The 21,585-nt window shown below is 35.5% G+C and overlaps 1 protein-coding gene across 1 annotated transcript in view; it reads right to left on the bottom strand.

Moving 5' to 3' along the window:
• LOC144976168 (uncharacterized) overlaps positions 1 to 19,752 on the bottom strand; it is a 261,417-nt gene extending 241,665 nt beyond the window's left edge. Inside the window, exons 1-2 of the transcript XR_013646054.1 lie at positions 19,670 to 19,752; positions 15,241 to 15,696 (exon numbers count right to left, since the gene is read on the bottom strand). The gene's annotated coding sequence lies outside the window, so the exon portion shown is untranslated. The remainder of the gene's footprint in view (positions 1 to 15,240; positions 15,697 to 19,669) is intronic.
• Positions 19,753 to 21,585: the final 1,833 nt, after the last annotated feature.

Below are 21,585 nucleotides of genomic sequence, written 5' to 3'. Positions count from 1 at the left end.
ACAAAGACCTGAAAGACGTCAACTTCATACTATCTATCATCGGTACACTGGAAAAAAAACCCATAATATTTTTTTAATTTGACAGGAAAACTCGTCCTTCAAATGTCTATCGATTTAACTGACCCTCGTCTTAGCAAAATTAGAAAAAAAAAATAATAATAAAAAAAACAAGAAAAAACTGTCAAACACGGGTCGTCTCGAAGTCCCAGGTTTGAGAGTTTTTCTTGCCAAGACGAGGGTCATTTACATCGATCGATATTTGAACGATAAGTTTTCAGGCCAAATTTTAAAATATTGTGGGTTTTTCCCAGGGTACGGAGGTATATCGCTGATAAATCTCTTTGCCAAAAAATCAATTGATGATCGTATAGATTAAAACGACTGAAATCTAATCGCAATAATCTCACTTTGTAACTGATGACTGCACAGATTTTAAGATACAAGTAATTTGATACACAGAAGCAATTGTGAAAATACAGCAGAGCTTACAAAGGGAAATAACTAAGGGTTTAATTCACACCAGGAGACAAAATCACATTCTCACCAAAGGATGCCATGTTAACTGAAACGAGAAATTAAACTGCTTTTTAATGAGCTATTTAGAATAATGCATGTTTTATATAAATTTTTAAAAAACAACAACTTTGATTTGAAGAAAAAAATTCATTTGACCCCTTTTGTCATGGCAAAACCCATAATAACAATGAAAGTATAGGGCTGGTGCGCCTATTACTGTTTGTGGAAAGTGGGAAGGACCTCAGAAAATATTCATATCTGAACGTTTTGAGGTTTTTTTTTTTTTAATACTATAAATAGATTTTGACGCCTAATATAGTATCTTGACCTCATTGACAGATAATTATTCTTTAAATCAAATTATCAAAGGTGTTTCTCAGTCGAATAAAACAAACGACGAAAATGGCAAGGAAAAGATAGGTAGAAGTCACACAGATGGAGGACATTGGAGGGGTGAAATAGGATTCAGTAGTCTGATGCCACGTCCGCCCAGCAATCAGCAGCTTGGTTCTAAACACAGAGAATCGGTACTAATTATTCTTAATGCTGGCTAGAACTTTTTCACATGATATGTGATCAGAATGTATAAAAGTCAAAACATGATTAGATTTATAACGTTTTTTTTTCTCCTCTGGATACACTTTTATGCTTGTCGGAGAAGTATTTCAAAAGGGCGTCCATCATTGTTATGATAGTGTAGAACCAGTTACTAAGTTACTATGCGTCATTACGATGGAAGTGACGTTACGACTGTTGAAGCCTACTGAGCTATGGTTGAAATTCCAAAAATAAGTTCTCGATGCGACGATCCCGAGGTCGCAAAAGGAACTCAAAATAGTTACTAGGTTTGAAACCACTTTTTAAAAATTGTGACCCACCGTCCCTAAACGGTATTATGTCGGAATGACATGAGTGCAAAAAATTGAATTTATTGACAAAAACATGAAACTTGGGGTTTGTTTTGATTTGTTATGTTAAAGAATGAAGACAATTTCTCACAATGCAAAAGCTCAAAAATTGCAATTTAATTCTAAAGTCACTTTTTTTGGGGTCCAATTGACACTGACATAATACCGTTTCGAGACGAAGGGTCACAATTTGGAGTGGTGGATGACGTCGATTGTAGAGCGTCCCTCCCGTGGCCAGGCGGAGGTGCCATAACAGTCGGTTCGTGGGATCGACTCTCCATCGCATCGCTGCAAACGTTTTCATTCTCTATTTATTGTCCTCTGACACTTCATCTCTTGTTATTTCCAATATCGCACCGAGCTGGGAACTCGTCGTTCAAAAGTCAAACAGGAGGATTCCAAGTGTTTCAGTTTTTAAAAAGGCAATTTTATTTCATCATTTAGAGTTTCTGCCGGTCAAATTAGACCCATAAGCCAGTTAACTGCTGTACTCTTGAAAAAGAAACACCTGTTTAAAAATTAGGTCAGAAAACGTGTCCTTTAAATGTCGATTGTTTTAAATGACCTTCATCTTGGCAAAAACTCGCAACCCTGGAATGTCTCGAGGTCCTACTTTTGAGAGTTTATGCCGAGATGAGGGTCATTTAAATCGATCGATAATTGAAAGAACCAGGATCTCTCTACAAATCAGACATTTCTGGATTCAGAGGAGGCCGAATTAATCCCTGAAGAACTAAGAAATATTGCAGTGCCCTCCGTAATACAGTCACAACAAGATCTTGACAGCCTCAAAACTCTGGCCCAGGACCGTGACCAATAGAAACAATTAAAAACATGGATGGAGAGAGCAGCTATACTCATCGACTATGACTGAATCACACTCAATTCTTAGCAAGCGTCGCTCGGACAGCAAGGCTTACTATACTACTACTACCACTACTCCTATTACTACTACTATTTGAATGACGATATTTCCGGCCAATTTTTAAAATTCGTGTTGTTTTAGAGTACTTAACTCTCTCCTTACCAGCCATTTTCAGGATTTTCACCAAAACTTCACACCAAACTAACACAAAAATATTTTTTATCACTCAAAAGCAATAACAGTAAAGTTCTTCCGATGCATAATTTATTTAGCAAAACATGCTCTACAACTCACTGCTCATTTTCTTTAAATTATATGATGTACGAGTACAAAAGATTTTTGAATTAGAAAAATGTTAGTTGCATCGTAAGGAATGTGACGATTTCCCTATGGTTGGTAAGGAGAGGATTTAACGTAATATTGGAACATCATAAGCTTTGAGTGGAATTGTCGTCATTTTCTACCTAGATCATGCCGTTCAAGAAATCTGACAATATCAATCTACGAGACAAAAACGTTTGATAAAATATCCTATGATTTAATATGACAATATACAAATACGTGCCGCTATGTTGTCTAGTAGTATGATTGGAAGGGCGTTGGTTCCAGTGCCTAGAAAAGGCACTTTACTCACATTCTCTCACCGTTCTCAGGTATAATACGAGTACCTGGCCGTTAACATCGTTGTCTCTGTCGAGGAAAAAAATCCCGTAATATCGCTTAATTAACAGGAGTCGTGTCTTGTTCTAAATATGCTCAGTGTTGCTGTTGGCTAGGACGCCTTCTAACGCGCTTTGAGTACGTTTATTGACTATGATCTCATATAACTGCTGGAGGTTAAGAAAATTGGCACGTAGATCAAATGTGACCCTTCGTCTCGAAACGGTATTATGTCGGTGTCAATAATTGGACCCCAAAAAGTGGCTTTAGAATTAAATTGATAGTAAATACCAATTTGTGAGCTTTTGCATTGTGAGAAATTGTCTTCATTCTTTAACATAACAAATCAAAACAAACCCCAAGTTTCATGTTTTTGTCAATAAATTCAATTTTTTGCACCCAAGTCATCCCGACATAATACCGTTTAGGGACGATGGGTCACAAATTATAGTCATTTACATATTGATAACCAAAACAACAACAACAACAAACAACAACAACAACAACAACAATAACAACAAAGCTATCTGTTGTCATACACAAAATTCAAGTAAGTCGTGTGATATTCAATTAAAAATCCAATTATTTTTTAAGCAAACATCTGTGACACGGTTTATCCGAATGGGACAGTATAATAATAATAAAATAAGAATATTATGCTTTTACCCGAGGTCCAGGTATAATATTTGTGAGGACAAGTTGGCGTGTAATTGGTTTCAATAATCTGATGTCACGTCGCACAGCAACGGCGGCCATCGTGGTTCTCAACAAAGAAAATCTGTACTTTTTAATTCTTCATGCTGGTGAGAACTTTTCATATGTCTTGTGATCAGAATGTGTAAAAGTCAAAACATGATCAGATTTATAATGTTTTTTTCCCTCTGGATACGCTTTTATGCTCGTTAGAGAAGTATTTTATGAGGGCGTCCGCCATTGTTCTGATAGTTTAGAGCCAGATACTAAGTTACCATGCGTCATTACGAGGGAAGTGACGTTACGACTGTTGAAGCGTATTATTATCAAGTCCTTCTTCTTTCAGCTTATCCCGCATTTTGCAGGTTTGCCATAATGAATGCCACATCTTCATGCATCTCGGATCAGCATATCATCTTCCTCCAGGCTAAGTTCTTTCATATCACCCTTTACTTTAATCCCGCCATCTTACTTATTATCACGTCCGATGACCCACAATGTTAGGAGCATGTTGTTGTTGTAATGGAAAGAGTAGGAACGAAATGGGATTCAATAGTCTGATGCCACGTCCGCCATGCAACGAGCAGCTTGGTTCTACGAGTAAATAAAGAAAATCGGTGCTTTTTATTCTTCATGCTGGCTAGAACTTTTTCAAATGTCATGTGATCAGAATGTATAAAAGTCAAAACCTAATCAGATTAATAATGCTTTTTTTTCACCTCTGGATGCACGCTTATGATCGTCGGAGAAGTATTTCATAAGGGCGTCCGCCATTGTTTCGATAGTTTAGAACCAGTTACTAAGTTACTATGCGTCATTACGAGGGAAGTGACGTCACGACTGTTGAAGCCTTGTTGTAATGGAAAGAGAAGGAACTAAGTTGACGTCACTCACTATTTTGTTATTATTTATTAGACTGCCATTTCTATTCTATTCTCACTAAATTATATCAGCAATCTTACTATAAGTGTTTAAGATTACACATAGTTTAGTGTGTTGATATGTTTTCATTTAGGCACTTCTAGATTTTTGTAAATTCCAGCTGGCAGACGTTGTGAGAATTTTACCTAATCGCATAACATGAATACTCGCATAGTGTTCATTACAAGAAAGAAATACGTTAAAAGCAGGCAATAAAGCAGGCTCGTCGGAGAAGTATTTCATAAGGGCGTCCGCCATTGTTCCGATAGTTTATAACCATGAGTACATTTCGGTTGAAATATTATCTTTACCAGTGTATCATTATTGTAATCAATAATCAATAGATTTATGGCATTACTATTAATGTTAAGGGCATTCAAGGGATTTTATCCTATTTTGCCCTATACCATATGTTATGTTATGTTAATAAATACGTTCGTTAACCCGACATATAAATTATGTTATGCGCATGTCGGGACACGCTAATAATAAGCGCTTTATATACATCAATACGGGCCTCACAGACATTTTATGTCTTAAACATAGGCTTAGTAGAAGGGAGACATTCAATGAGCCTCTTTGTTCTGTGAACAATTGAATAATATGGTAATTCTTCTTCCCGTAAATCAGATATTTATGGCCCTATCAGAGGGAAAAATTGGAAAGCAAGCAGTGGTGTAAGATTAAGACGGAGATCTGAAAAAGTGTGTATGAAACAGTGCCAAGCTCGCAAGACAACAAAAAGATAATAATTTAAAAATACCACCCCCCCCCAGCCCCCAAGAAATAAAACTTCGTAAGTCAGTTATTTAAGACTCTATCAAACTGTCTAATTATAAAGCATCACTGGTGTAAGATAGAGATCTGAAATAGTGTTGTATGAAACAGTGCCAGGCAGCGCAAGAAAAGAAAAAAAAAACCAACCTCTCCACCCTCCCCCAACCCTACAAGAAAAAAACATCCTTCCGTAAGTCAGATATTTATGAGATATCTCTCAAAGTGACAAATCAGGGAAGCTGGTACTGGTGTAGGATAGAGACCTGAAAAAGTGTGTATGAAACAGTGCCAGGCTTGCAAGACAACAACAAAAAATAGATTAAAAAATACCCCCCCCTCCCCCAATAAAAAACACCCATCCTTCCGTAAGTCAGAGATTTATGAAATATCTATCAAAGTGACAAATCAGGAAATGAAGCAGGCACTGGTATAAGATAGAGAGACCTGATAAAGTTGGCATGAAACTGTGCCAGAAATCGCAAGACAACAACAACAAACAAAAAAAACACTAAAAACAACCATCCTTCCGTTAGCCAGCTATTCAAGACTCCATTTGTGACCCCTCGTCTCAAATCGGTATAAAGTCGGAATGATTAAGATGCTGAAAATTGAATTTGTAGCCAGAAATATCAGACATACGTTGATTTTGTTTGTTTTATTGAGGAGGATGAATATGATATTTTATAGAGCTAAATACAAATAATTCATTTGTTTGACCAGTTTAACTCTAATTTGACTTTTTAGCATCTGGTTCATCCCGACTTAATACCGTTTTGAGACGAGGGGTCACATTTAGGAAGCAAGCACTGGTGTAAGATAGAGACCTGATAAAGTATGTCAAGTAAAAATAGACTTAAAATCGGCCCTTTAAGTCTCTCCTTACCGATTATATTTCATATATAAATTTTCCCCCCACAAACGTCATAACCATCTAAAAATAGAACTGATTTATATTTAAATAAAGGTTTAACTTATAAATTGTTTTAGCAAAATTATATTACTATGTCCCACACAGCGTTGAGATTTCATTACTATGGTTTTTAAAATTCTTCAAATTTTGTGGTGTACAATAGAAATCTGAATGAGAAAAATGTTCGTTGTAACGTAACGTGTGACGATTTTTCTCTTGTTGGTAAGGAGAGGGCTAAAGGGTTAACACGCTCGTACACTCAATCGATGATGTTTATATATATATATATATATATATATATATATATATATATATATATATATATATATATACATATATATTCAGACTTGTCTCACTGTAATATGTTTTGTTTTATATCACTGTAAAGCGCTTAGAGCCTGTGACAACGGGGTAAAGCGCTATATAAATGGCATTTATTATATATATATATATATATATATATATATATATATATATATATATATATATAGAGAGAGAGAGAGAGAGAGAGAGAGGTTTTAAGAACCCATGAAAAAACTGCTCAATTTTACTATCAAAGATGTGGTAAACAAATAAAATTATATTCAAATAATTGCTTCCCACTCATCCAGCGCTGTTTCATGCCTGATGCAATATACAGGTTATAGGAGCGAGTGAAAAGTAATAATTTGAATATTATATATATATATATATATATATATATATATATATATATATATATATATATATATATTGCTTTATGACCATTATTATAAGCTGTAGGAATAGCTTTCAATTAGGCATGTGCATATTTATTAGAAGCAGCTGCCGAAGATAATAAAAGAATTTATATTCATGACGCCATTATTTCTTTCCCTCATATTGCTGACAAAGATCTCTTTATTGGGAATTGTGGAGAACTTTTAGTGTCTATGGTAAACAATGGACATAAAATTCTTAATATCTTATTCTTCGTTCGTTTGTTTGTTTGATTGCTTGTTTGTTTATCTTTAATTGAGGCAATAACTGTATAAAACGACTTAGTGGGAATTTTGGTTAAATGATGAGTAATATGTAGCTCGATGAAATTCCAATCAGGAATACTGTTTTGTTTAAAAATTGAATAAGGTAAACAGTGACAGAGAATTCTTGTCAGTTGTTTGTTTCCGTGTGTGAATATTTGTTATTATTTAATAAATGTAAAAAAACCGCATAAAATGGCCTTTTGGGATTCTTTGTTAAGTAATGAGTACAATATGTAACTCAGAGATTTTTCTATTGGGAATAATGGACAATTTCATTGACTATTTAAAACAATGACACATAATTCTTAACCGCTTGTTGTTCGTGGGTTCCTTTGCTTGTTTGTTTCAGAATTCCTAATCTCTTGTTTTTCGTTAGTTTCTTTGTTTGTTTGTTTGCTTGTTGATCTTTGATTAAGGCAATTACCGTATGAGAAAACTGCGTGAGATTCTTTGGCAAATAAAGAAAAAGAAAGAAATTGAGCTTTCTATAGCGCAATATCCACTAAATGTGCTCAAAGCGATATACAAGGGGTCCCTGGTCAACAGCAGCATTTAACATGAAGGACAGGACATGACGCTTCAGGCGATATTACAATTTTAGGACAAAGACAACGCTGTTAACGGCCAGGTACTCATTTTACACCTGAGTACGGTGAGAGAAAGTGAGTAAAGAGCCTTTTCCAAGGACTCAACTATGCGCCGAGCGCGAGGCTCGATTCGAACCCAGGACCTTCCGATCCGAAAGCGAATGTCATACCACTCGACCACATAGCCGCACACACAGACCACATAGCCACACATAAATAACATGTAATATGTGACCCAAACACTCGATCTAGTATCATATCAGGGTTAGCCAAGTATCCCGAAGGGTATTTAAAAATTAAATGACATGAAAAATGAGATTAAATTCATTTCTTCTTCGGGTTTCCCGATAGCTCAGTTGGTAGATAGGGCACCCACTTCAACAACAAAGTGACCAAGATTGATCCCGGTTGAAGTCGATGATTTATTTTCTGACACTCCACCCTCTGTCCATCCAGCAGAGATTCGGTAGCTTGGTATATTTGATTTAATAATAAAAATGATAATAATACTAATGATAATAATATAATAATAATAATAATATAATAATAATAATAATATAACAATAATAACAATAATAATAATAATAATAATATAATAAAATAAATAATAATAATAATAATAATAATAAACAACAACAACAACAACAATAATAAATAATAATAATAATAATAATAATAATAATAATAATAATAATAATAATAATAATAATTAATAATAATAATAATAATAATAATAATAAGCATATTTATATCGCACCTTTCGTCGAAACTTCAAAGCCATTTGGCGGAAGTACTTTGAAATATACTAGCTCCTCTCCAAAGAGTAGCAAGCAATTTCTGTTTGTCCGTTTCACGATATAGAAACCTGGATAAACTCCAACACCATTGCTTCATAGAGGACTACTATTCAATATTTTCTTACGAAATGATAATATTGGTCCTTAAAAGAAGACACAAGATACTAGAAAACTTACCCAAGTCTCATATTTTGTCTGTTGATTCAATTTCAAGCTTTTTTACTTTTTAAATTATTGTTCCTCCCGAGGAAATATCGTTTTGTAGGCGGTGAGCTACATTCAGAAATAAATAAAAATAAAAATGAATAAATAAAATTGCCTTTATTCATCCCGTAGGGGAAATTTGTCTCTAGTGTCTATTCCAAGGAAAGACTGGAATAACCTAGGCGTCAGCCGCAGTGCAGCGCCGCGCCGCAAGTTGAGCCTGGGCGAGGTGACTTGTTCAAGGCCACACAGCGCCGCAGCGGCGGGTGATCGAACTCGGTACATTTCGGGTACGAAGCAAAGACCTTACCGCTGAGCCACGCTGTCCCTAAACATTCAGTCGTCCCAACTATCGAGTTTTCGTCCAATCGAACTGAGAAATTGGACAGCGCGCACTGGTGTAAGATATTTCTTTTTTTTTAAATTGAGCCTTATATAGCGCAATATCCACTAAATGTGATCAAAGCGCTTTACAATGGGTCCCTGGTGAATCGCAACATTTAACATGTAGGGCGGGACATGCCGCCTGTTAGGCGATATTACAATTTTTCGGACAAAGACAACGCTGTTAACGGCCAGGTACTCATTTTACACCTGAGTACGGTGAGAGAATGTGAGTAAAGAGTCTTTTCCAAGGACCCAACTATGCGCCGAGCGCGAGGCTCGAACCCAGGACCTTCCGATCCGAAAGCGAGTGTCATACCACTAGACCACATAGCCGCACAAGATCTGGAAATGTAAGTATGAAACAATGCCAGATAAAGCAAGGAAGAAAAAAAGAAAAAGAAAAGAAATATCCCTAAAAATCAATATTCGTTATCTGCTGGGGATCGAACAACCTATGACCTCGAGGTCTGAGGTTCGATCCCCAGAGTTGAGGAAGATAACATTTTTGGGATGTGTGTTTTATTTTTGTTTGTTTCTTGTATTTTTCTTTCGTTTTGTCTAGACCGTTCCATACACCCCGTTTCAAATAACTATCGTCTACCCGTTCATAATGATTTGCATAGTAAACATTTAATTTGCGTCTTGGGCGGGCATGCTTGTGAATGTAAGTTATTACATTGTCTGTTGAAAAATCATAAATCTTTATATAAGGCCTTACAGGCGTCATAGCTCGTCTTACAAGTTAATTATTGTATTTAAGAGGGCAGAGAATTCGTGACGTCACACTTTCTACTTTTCCGGTTCCAAACTTATTATATATGGAAGTGGGTATGTCGCCAGTCGTTTGGAGGACTAATAATGAATATTTTACATATTGAATCGTAAGGTGGCACAACTATTTTAAGCAGATTCTTAGGAATACAAGAGGTGAAAAGAGTGAGGATGAATGATATATATTGACGACCAGCATATATTTAGACTAAAAAAAAATAAGATGACATCACTCAGAAACAAGAAGATCAATTACACAAGGTATGTACCCAGTCCTCCGGAAGATTGATTTTACACTTCCAATGATATTGGAACCAGTTTGACATCGCACTTTTTTTCCTGATCTATTATAATATTGTTTCTATTGAATAATATACGATTCTTACACTCTTGCTTTTTGGAATTCCCGACGAATTCCCAACCGCTGCACGAACTTGCGAATGAACATAATAATTATAGCGGTTTCCATAGCGTGAAACGGCGCTACGCTTTGCATGGGACGCTAGGACTATCACAAAGTATTTTCCACCAGATCTAAAATACTCCAGCTACCCAAATCACTTCTGGGTTGGCAGAGAGATCAGAAAATAATATCGTACCACGGGTTCCTTTTTAGTAATTGCTTACATTCCAAAATAGATCATGTAACATCAGAAACTGGGATTGCCCGATTTTTTTAGCCTTTAATCTATGGAATGTTGTATCCAAGATGCCACAAGACTACTCTCAGGAGGAGGAGGGGGTTGAAGTCGGGAGAGGGGGGAAGGGGGAAGGAAATCAATAAAAAACTGAGGGCAATATCCGCTGAACGTGCTCAAAAGTGCTTTACAAGGGGTCGTCCCTAGCCAAAAGCAAAACTTTGCACGTAGGAGGAGACATGACTCCTGTTAGGCGATATTACAGTTTTTTCCCCGACAGAGACAACGCTATGACGGCTATGTACTCATTTTACGCTTGATTACGGGATGGAGAGAATATAGATAGAACAAAGATGACGTCACTCTGGTCTTTGTTATTGATTTTTGCCATCCGCGTTTATGAGTAATTCTCACTAAACTGTATTAATCAGACTATACATAACACGCCCTAGGTTACACATAGTTTTGTCTGTTGGTCCGATATACCTCCGGATGGCAAAGTTATGAGCTTCTTAGCCAAGCGCATACTATCTATAGAGTATGTGCGTTTACAAAGGAATCAGCTATGCACCGCTCAGAGCGAGACTTGAGCCTAGGAACTTCCGGTCCGAAGGTGAGTGTCATATCACTAGACCACATAGTCGCAAGAAGGTGGAGTAAAGTTTCTGTACGATTTTGCTCCAATGTATTATATATTCTTATTTCTTGGTTTTGGTTATATATATAACTTATTGATGTGTGTTTACACAATAATATCTTCAGTCCGATTCTTTTAACTCACTCAATCCTAGAGATTTTTGCTACTTTTGTCAAAATTGTGCATGGATATTTTTTTAACTTGTAAACAATAAGAACATCAGCTTTGATAGTACGCCTATAATTTGTCTAATAAAAATTATGTAATGAATAGGCATGGGGTAAAAGTAACCTGTGTAAACAACGGATATAGTCGGTGTTAGGATTGAGAGAGTTAATTAATGCAGAACGTGTGTCAAAAATAGAACAAGAAATTGGTGTAAACCAGCTATTACAATAATAGTGGGGTGCATTGAGGTGTATAATTCGTTTTCTACGGATATCGACATGGAATGGAGACGCACCCGAATTATTGTCAATATTTTGAATTGTTTCAATTGCTTTTTAAAAAATTCTATCGGCGCGGGTTCGGCAAGACTTGTCATTTACAATAAATGTAAAGAATATATTCGAGATATTAAATAAGTTAATGTTTATATTCATTAAAAAAGTGTCAATATTATTGCATGTTATCTTCAGATGTTTATATAATGTATATTTTTAATGGAGGGAATTTTTTAAAAAGTAACACATGAATAATCTTACATAGAGCAAGCCAAAAATGAATTTAATTTGAACAGCTTACATGATGTAACATCTCAATAGTTTGTGACATCACCTCGTATCGCTCGCAGAATTGTTGGCACCGTCTTCATTGGCTGTATCTAATTTATCAATATTATTATTCGCGCAAAGCAAAGAAAGACGATTTAACCAACTTAATGTTAGGCTATTTGTTATGGTGGGTAAAAATATTATATATATATATATATAATATATATATATATATATATAATAATATTAAACAATACTACTACTATACTACTACTACTACTACTTACTATTATAATAATAAATATATAATAAAAATATATAATATAATAATAATAATAATAACATAATTAATACATAACTATTTATACTAATATATAATATAATAACTAATAGTAATAATAATAATATATATATAATAATATATAGTATAATAGTAGAGTAGTAAGTAGTAAGTAGATATATATAGTAATAGTAGTAGTAGTAGTATATAGTAGTAGTATATAGTAGTATAGTAGTAGTAATAGTAGTAAGTAGTAAGTAGTAGTAGTAGTATAGTAGTAGTAGTAGTAGTAGTAGTAGTAGTAGTAGTAGTAGTAGTTAGTAGTAGTAGTAGTAGTAGTAGTAGTAGTAGTAGTAGTAGTAGTAGTAGTAGTGTAGTAGTGTAGTAGTATAGTAGTATAGTAGTAGTAGTAGTAGTAGTTAGTAGTAGTATAAGTAGTAGTAGTATAGTAGTAGTAGTATAGTAGTAGTAGTAGTGATAGTAGTAGTAGTAGTAGTAGTAGTAGTAGTAGTAGTAGTAGTAGTATAGTAATAGTAGTAGTAGTAGTAGTTTAGTAGTAGTATGTAAGTAGTAGTAGATGTAGTAGTTGTAGTATAGTAGTAGTAGTAGTAGTAGTAGTAGTAGTAGTAGTAGTAGTAGTAGTAGTAGTAGTAGTATCGAGTAGTATAGTAGTAGTAGTAGTAGTAGTAGTAGTAGTAGTAGTAGTAGTAGTAGTAGTAGTATACTACTAGTAGTAGCGCAGTAGTACTAGTAGTAGTAGTAGTAGTAGTAGTAGTAGTAGTGGTATTAGTAGTAGTAGTAGTAGTAGTAGTAGTAGTAGTAGTAGTAGTAGTAGTAGTTGTAGTAGCATCTACACCATCCAGCTAATGGCATAAGTTGCGAAAGCTTGATCATACCAAAATCACAGATAAGGATCAATGTTGATTGGACAACGTTTTTGTTTTTTTTTTTGAGCGAAATACAAAATCAAACCAGACCCTTTTGTTCCCGAAAGTGATAGTCAACAACCGCTGAGCTGTTTGCTATTTTCTGCCCTCTCTCCTTCCCCTGTATGCCCTCATCCCCACCCCCAGATAACACAGGATCTGCGCCCCGACCCGCCCTAACTACAAAGGTAACAGCTTGAATAATAATTTTTAAAAAGCTACGAATACCTGTCTCTGCCAAACACCCCTATGTCGCAAATCATATTTATTTATTACCTTGATAACAGATAATTATGATAAGAGGAGACAGCTTTATTGAGAATCCTAATAACATTAATAATAAAATACTCATGATCATGATAAACCAATTTTCAATCCAAATATAATCTTTTTTTAAATACCTGATCCTCTTGTACTCCCAACGGAAAATTAGATAACAATTATGCCGTGGTCTGGGAAAACACATAGTTAGAAGAAGTCCCAGGTTTGAAAGTTTTTGATAAGACGAGGGTCATTTAAATCGATCGAGATTTGAAGGACGAGTTTTCTAGACAAATTTTGAAGTAGGGTGTTTTTCTCAATAGTACGTCAGAATTGTGTTTGATATGTTTGCTCTGGCGAAAAATTCTTAGTAATTGCCTTATACTATGCGGCTATGTGGTCTTGTGGTATGACACTCGCCTTCGGATTGGAAGGTCCTTGGTTCGAGCCTAGCTCGGCGCATAGTTGAGTCCTTGGAGAAGGCTCTTTACTCACATTCTCTCGCCATACTCAGGTGTAAAATGAGTACCTGCCCTTAAAGGCGTTGTCGCTGTCCGAAATTTTTTTAAAATATCGCATAACAGGCGTCTTGTCCCGTCCTACATGTTAAATGTTGCTGTTGGCCAGGGACCCCTTGTAAAGCGCTTTGAGCACGTTTAGTAGATATTGCGCTATATAAAAGCCCAATAGTCTGTAATAGTCTGTAGTCTTATAATATACATTATACCTTACTTAGCATTGTCCATTTAAACTCGATGAATGAGCCGCCATGTGGTCTAGTTGTATGACAATTCACTTATGACTTAGAAGTCAAAGGTTTGAATACCGCTTTTTTATTTTCCCACTTTACTCATGTGTAAAGTGAGTACCTGGTCGATACCAGTGTTGTATGTCAAAAACGAAGAATTTCCAACGCCTCACAGTCCGTGAGCCTCTTTTCGTCATAAATTCAATGGTGTTGCTGGCCTGTGACTAGTTGTAAACAGCTCGTAGCACATTTATTGAATACTGTAAAGATGTGAAGAAATGTTTATGTAACGGTGAGAGAAAAGTAGTGAGAAATATACAAGAACCCCTCCCTCCTGCCCCCCCCCCCCGAAAAAAAATAAAAAATAAATAAATAAATAAATAAATAAATCTGCTTGCCGGTGGAGGCAGGATGACTTTTTGGGATGTTTTAATTTTCTTGTATTATTCTCTCTGGTTTATATGGCACTGTTTCATACACAATTCTTCACATCTTTATCTCACGCTCCCTAGTCTGTCCTATGACGTTATATAATTATAAAGGCCCACCATATATTCACATTCTCACAATGCACTCAAGTGTAAAATAAATGTTAGGTCGGCTACTACTACTACTACTACTACTACTACTACTACTACTACTACTACTACTACTACTACTACTACTATTACTAATTATGATCATAACAATAATAACAAAAAAAGTTATGGCATTATTATTATTATTATTATTATTATTATTATTATATTATTATTATTATTATTATTATTATTATTATATTATTATATTATTATTTTATTATCATCATCATCATTCATTATTATTATTATTATTATTATTTATTATTATTATTATTATTATTATTATTATTATTATTATTATTATCATTATTATTATTATCATTATTATTATTATTATTATTATTATTATTATTATTATTTTTAATTATTATTATTATTATTATTATTATTATTATTATTATTATTATTATTATTATGACGGTATGAACACAGGGTAATGGTAAAATCACCACTTACCTAATACTTGAAATCCAAGAACACAATACACTGCACTCAATGTCGATTCTCCGTATTTCCAAATGAAAAATCAACAATAAGAAGAATTGTAAAATTCCTTATGCAAACAATCACTTTGTCAATCAGTCCTCCGAAGGTGTCAGTGAAAATAGAAGGAAATTATGTTGGCATAAAGTAAATATGCTAATTATGAATTAATATTATATGTCATGGATATGATTGATGTCATTTAACCGAGTAGTGAGTAACTGGCAAAGCCGCGAGGCATTTAATAAAGACTCATTCACATTATATATAACAACCAACTATCGAATTTGTCTCACCTTACTCCAATGTAAAATGAATACCTAGGTCAATATCAGCGATTGTCTCTGTCAATAGTAAAGTAATATCATCGACTCAAGGCTGGCAGGTTGCGTGTCTCTTTCTGTTGGATCGGTTAGAATTGCTGTTGGCCTGGCACAAGTTATAGATAATAATAAGGTTGATAAAAAAAAACCTGTGGTTTTATTTGAGATCTTCGTCGTCATCAAAGCAGGCTATCATAATACTGACTCGGACGACCCGGCACTGCCGTCCTCTGCCGTCTTCCGGATAAAGACGTCGGACACGGACAAAATATTAAGAATAAAGAGAAAAGCCCCTTGACCTACCCATAGCAAATTCGAAAAAAACAAAACAAAAGAAAAACGGCAGAGGACGTTGGGTGCTTGGTATGGGTAGGTCTAGCGGCTCTTCCTCTTTATTCTTAGTATTTTGTCCGTGCCCGACGTCTTTATCCGGAAGACGGCAGAGGACGGCAGTACCGGTTCGTCCCGAGTCAGTCTCCGGTGTAGGTTGACTCTATTAAAATGAATGAGATTTTCATAATATGTGAGTAAAAGTCTTGAGTAGTTAATCAATGATGCACAGTCGAGTCAAAATTAGGATTGAGTATATTTTACGTTACACATTTAAAATCCAGACCTAGTCTCAATCGAACACAAGAGAATTTAAAATGAATTTGTCACACAAATCAATAAACATCAAATTTGTGTACGTGATAAATATATTGATGTAATTTAGTTACCCGAAGTAACTGTCATAAGAAAAAAAGACTGTATTAACAGACATTTTTTCTGGAGCTTTTTTTCATCTTAAGCTAAGTGGAAAAATTAGACACATTAAAAAATAATAACGTAATCTGTGTACCTTTACGTTGCTGTAATTGCCTTATATATTTGTGATGTAAATATAACCTTAACAACGCCACAATCACATTATCTCATGTATCTGGAGTGTTTCATTCATCCTGTTTCTCGATAAAGGGGAAACCCGAAACGTCCACATTATCTGTTTTCGTTTATTAAATTGAAGTTAACATTCAATTCCACATTGTTACTTATAATATATTTGTGTAATGTGGACATAACAAGAGAAGCAGGAATCTTGGAAAACTAATTGCGCGGCTATGTGGTCTTGTGTTATGACACTCGCTTTCGGATCGGAAGGTTCTGGGTTCGAGCCTCGCTCGGCGCATAGTTGAGTCCTTGGAAAAGACTCTTTACTCACATTCTCTCACCATACCTGGTCATTAACAGCGTTGTCTTTTCCCGAAAACTTGTAATATCGCCTAACAGGCGGCATGTCCCGTCCTACATGTTAAATGTTGCTGTTGACCAGGGACACCTTGTAAAGCGCTTTGAGCACATTTAGTGGATATTGCGCTATGTAAAAGCTCAATTATTATTATTTTATTAATTAAACCCATCGTAAAAGGGAACAAAACCACGCCCTTTAACTTTATTCGGGGAGATCGAATAGTCATTGTTCAATAAACAATGACGGTGATTGCTAAACATTGCGAAATTCACGGAGTATTAATTAACCAGTAAATTTTTGACCAGTCAATACAAGTGGCTTTCGACACACTCTCAAGTTCGTTCGGACAAAAATTGCTGATTGTTTACAAACAAAAAAAAATGATGAATGTAACTTCACTTGGCTCTTTGTTATTGTTACTGCCAATTGAGTGATTGGTTCTCACTATATTTTATAGATCAGACTCAAAAATGGTTAAGGAAACGCATAGATTTGTGAGTTGGTACGAGTGACCAGGTGGGTAGTTCGAGTGAGAATTTTACTTACACGCATACAACCGAGAGTTATGCATGTCAATGTGCAGACCATTTAACTAGCGCTCACTGACAATGTTTATTGAATATTGACGGTTCGGACTGACCGATTCGGGTCAAGGGCCAAGGGTCAAGTGTTTACGTCCCGCGAGATCCCAGGTTTGAAACTTTTTCCCAAGATGACGGTCACTGAAATCAATCGATATTTGGAGGCGAGTCTTCTGTTTAAAAACAACTTTCTTTTTTGTGCGGATATGTCGTCGTGTGGTATGACACTCGCTTTCGGGTCGGAAGGTCTTGGGTTCGAGCCTCGCTCGGCGCATGGTTGAGTCCTTGGAAAATGCACTTTACTCACATTCTCTAATCGTACTCAGGTGTAAAATTAGTATATGGCCGTTTACAGCGTTGTCTTTGTCCGGAAAAAAAATGTAATATCGCCTGATAGGCTTCATGTCACGTCCTGCACGGTAAATGTTGCTGTTGCCGACGGTCAGGTTATAAGTTAACGATGGCTACTGTCAGGTTGTAAGTTAACGATGGCTACGGTCAGGTTATAAGTTAACGATGGCTACGGTCAGGTTATAAGTTAACGATGGCTACTGTCAGGTTGTAAGTTAACGATGGCTACGGTCAGGTTATAAGTTAACGATGGCTACGGTCAGGCTATAAGTTAACGATGGCTACGGTCAGGTTATAAGTTAACGATGGCTACGGTCAGGTTATAAGTTAACGATTTGCTACTGTCAGGCTATAAGTTGACGATGGCTACTGTCAGGCTATAAGATAACGATGGCTACGGTCAGGTTATAAGTTAACGATGGCTACGGTCAGGTTATAACGTTACTCGATTTACGTGCTACGGTCAGGTTATAAGTTAACGATGGCTACTGTCAGGTTATAAGTTAACGATGGCTACTGTCAGGCTATAAGTTGACGATGGCTACTGTCAGGCTATAAGATAACGATGGCTACGGTCAGGCTATAAGATAACGGTGGCGACGGTCAGGCTATAAGTTATATGTCGATTTCATTCATATTATTGTTTATAAACAACCAACGATGTCCGAGCACGTGTGACGTTTTGACTGGTCAAAAATCTACCGGATAATCACACAGGTTATCTTGAATTCAACTCTCCTCTCGACAGGCAATCAATGTCGCTGTTTCAAATCACGGTAATATTTTTTCTAATATTTTTCCTCGTTGTGATTCTTCCTGCTTTGTTTTGAAGGTTTTGAATTTTCGACAAAGTTGACTTTAAGAAACTATAGATAGTATGCGTTTGACTAAGAAGTTAACAACCTTGCCATCCTGAATTATATTGAACCAACACACAAAACTCTGTGTAACCTTGAACGTTTATAGTCTAGTTTAATACAGTTTAGTGACAATTACTCATAAACACGGATGGCAAAAGCAATAACAAAGACCATATGTAACCATCGAAACAAAAGGTTAACATATGAACCCGGTGTTTAAAAGCGATTTTGAAGTGAAATTTTAAAGAAATGTGAAGTTTTTCATTTTGTCATTTGTCCTTTCTAAAACATATACATTTAACTATGACTATTAACTATGACTATGAATATACACTGTTTAGCATATAAACCATCCCGGCATAATACTGTCTAGAGGCGGTGGGTCACATATTTATTCTCCGCAATGAAATATAATATTGTGAGATTAAACTATGCATGTCTCATGTGTTTTTGTTGTTGTTGTTGAGAATATGATCAAGTTTATCACGTAAAACACAGAAAGATAACACTGTTTTTCAGAGATGGGATCATATTTAATTTGGTACTAAAGCTAATTATTGAGTACTGTAATCGTAGTTACACCTAACTCTATCGATCCTATGCGTTTTGTTGAACAAGAAAAACTCACACCATCCGCCAGCCGGATGTAATGTATCAACACACAACAAAACTATGTGTAACTTTTATTGCTTCTCGTCGCGTCTAATAAATACAATTTAGTGAGATCTACTCATAAAAATGGCTGGCTAAAAACAATAACAAAGTGACGTGAATTTTGTTCCTTCTATACAATGAAAAAAGAATAAGGATTGTAATCAATAACATTCAATACACGTTAGACTCTTAATAATTATCACGTTGTTTACAATAATAATATATGGATATGACACATATTGATAAATAAGTATCTAGAATTATTATAATAACCACTAATCTCCTGCTAGATAATCAATATATCACTAAATCGACATTTAGATCGATAAATCATAGCATGTAAGATTGCATAAGATTATGATTGTCCACACGCCATTTATTGCACTCCGTTAGAATGTGTACCAAGCATGAGTAGTAAAAATATACGATTCCTCGTTTACACTAATTTATCAAGGAGCCTGATTATAAGTCTATGATTGCTGGGCGAAGAAGTCCGCGCCGCGAATCGCCTCGATCGTCCGCCCGCGCGGCCACCCGCACTTTTTTTTGTTTGTTTTTTTTTTTGTTAGCGGTATTGGCGTCGTCGGTAGTCGGTTTTCATTTTCTCTTCGGAATGCGATGCCGTGACGACGGGCTTTGGAGAAGGTGAAGGAAGGCGGCGCGGGCTGCACAGTGGCTGAGCAGGTTTATTTTTAGTAAAGAAAATAAATAAATTAAAAGAAAACAATACATTTCCAAGTTTTCAGAACGGGTAACGGTGCGAAAAGTTGCGCCCATACAACGAACTCAAAGTAATTAATATTCATTAAAACAGAATCATTATTCCTGCGTATAGATAGTATGCACTTGGCTAATAAGTTCACAACATTGCCATCCGGAAGTATAACTGGCCTACACACAAAACTGTGTGTAACCATGATCGTTTATAGTCTGGTTATTACAGTTTAGTGAGAATTACTCATAAACGCGGATGGCAAAAATCATTAACAAAGACCTGAGTGACGTCATCTTCGAACTATCTATAGACAGAAAATGCTTTGGGTAATTCATTTAATTATTATGCTGCTTTTAATAAGCTTGAGAAGTGATTTGTCTCTTCAAGTTCACTTTACTTTAAATAAGATGTTTGTTTTGTCGACTTGTATCTATCGTAACTGTCTAGTTCTATATGTTACGTGTTGGTGTTGGTCAGGGACTCCTTGTAAAGCGCTTTGAGTACGTTTAGTGGACATTGCAAGTTTTTTTTTTTAGTGGAATAAATGAAAATGAAATTACATTTATTCATTCTCATGGGATTTTTTTCCGATTAGGTCTATTTTAAAAAGACGGAGATAATAACACAGGCGTCATCAGAGCAGTGCAGCAAAGTGAGCAATAGGGGCTACGTTTCTAGACCATGGGTAAAAGAAACAAGATTGGATTCAATAGTCTGATGTCACGTCGCTCAGCAACGGCGAGCAGCGTGGTTCTAAACAAAGAAAATTGGTACTTTTTATTCTTCATGCTGGCTAGAACTTTTTCATATGCCTTGTGCTCAGAATGTGTAAAAGTCAAAACATGATCATATTTATTTGTATTGTTTTGTTTGTTTTTTTCCTCTGGATACACTTTTATGCTCGTCGGAGAAATATTTCATAAGGGCGTCTGCCATTGTTCCGATAGTTTAGAGCCAGTTACTTAGTTACTATGCGTCATTATGAGGCAAGTGACGTCATGACTGTAGAAGGCAATTACGACAGTAGGCTATCGAACGAATCATCAGACCGCGAAAGTCATTTTGTATTGATAGAATGAAGTTGACGTCACTTGGGTTTTTGTTATTGTTTTTATTTTGCCATCCGCGTTTATGAGTAGTTCTCACTAAACTGTATTAACCAGATTATAAATGTTTATTGTTACACATAGTAATGTGTGTTGGTTCGTTGTATTTCAGGATGGCAATGTTGTGACTTGTTGAGCCAAGAGATGAATGATTCATCTTAACAACGCCACTACCACATTATCTCATTCGTCTGTAGTGTTTCATTCATCCTGATTGTTGATAAATGGGAAACCCGAAACGTCCATTTTATCTGTTTTCGTATATTAAATTAAAGCTTTCATTCAATTTCACATTGTTATTCATTTCTTTGAGCTTCGAGCAGCACCATTCACATATTAAAAAACTAAAAATTTGAGCCTCTATATAGATAGTATGCGTTTGGCTAAGAAGCTCAAAACATTGCCATCCGGAAGTATAACGGACCAAAACACAAAATTATGTGTAACCATTAACTTTTATAGTCTGGATAATAAAGTTAAGTGAGAATTACTCATAA

Source organism: Berghia stephanieae, chromosome 7 (genome assembly GCF_034508935.2).
Source record: "Berghia stephanieae isolate SIO BIC M18660-M18661 chromosome 7, UCSD_Bste_1.3, whole genome shotgun sequence".
Taxonomy (NCBI): Eukaryota; Metazoa; Mollusca; class Gastropoda; order Nudibranchia; family Aeolidiidae; genus Berghia; species Berghia stephanieae.
Note: the sequence above shows the minus strand (reverse complement) of the source record. Positions and strands in the feature narration are given on the sequence as shown.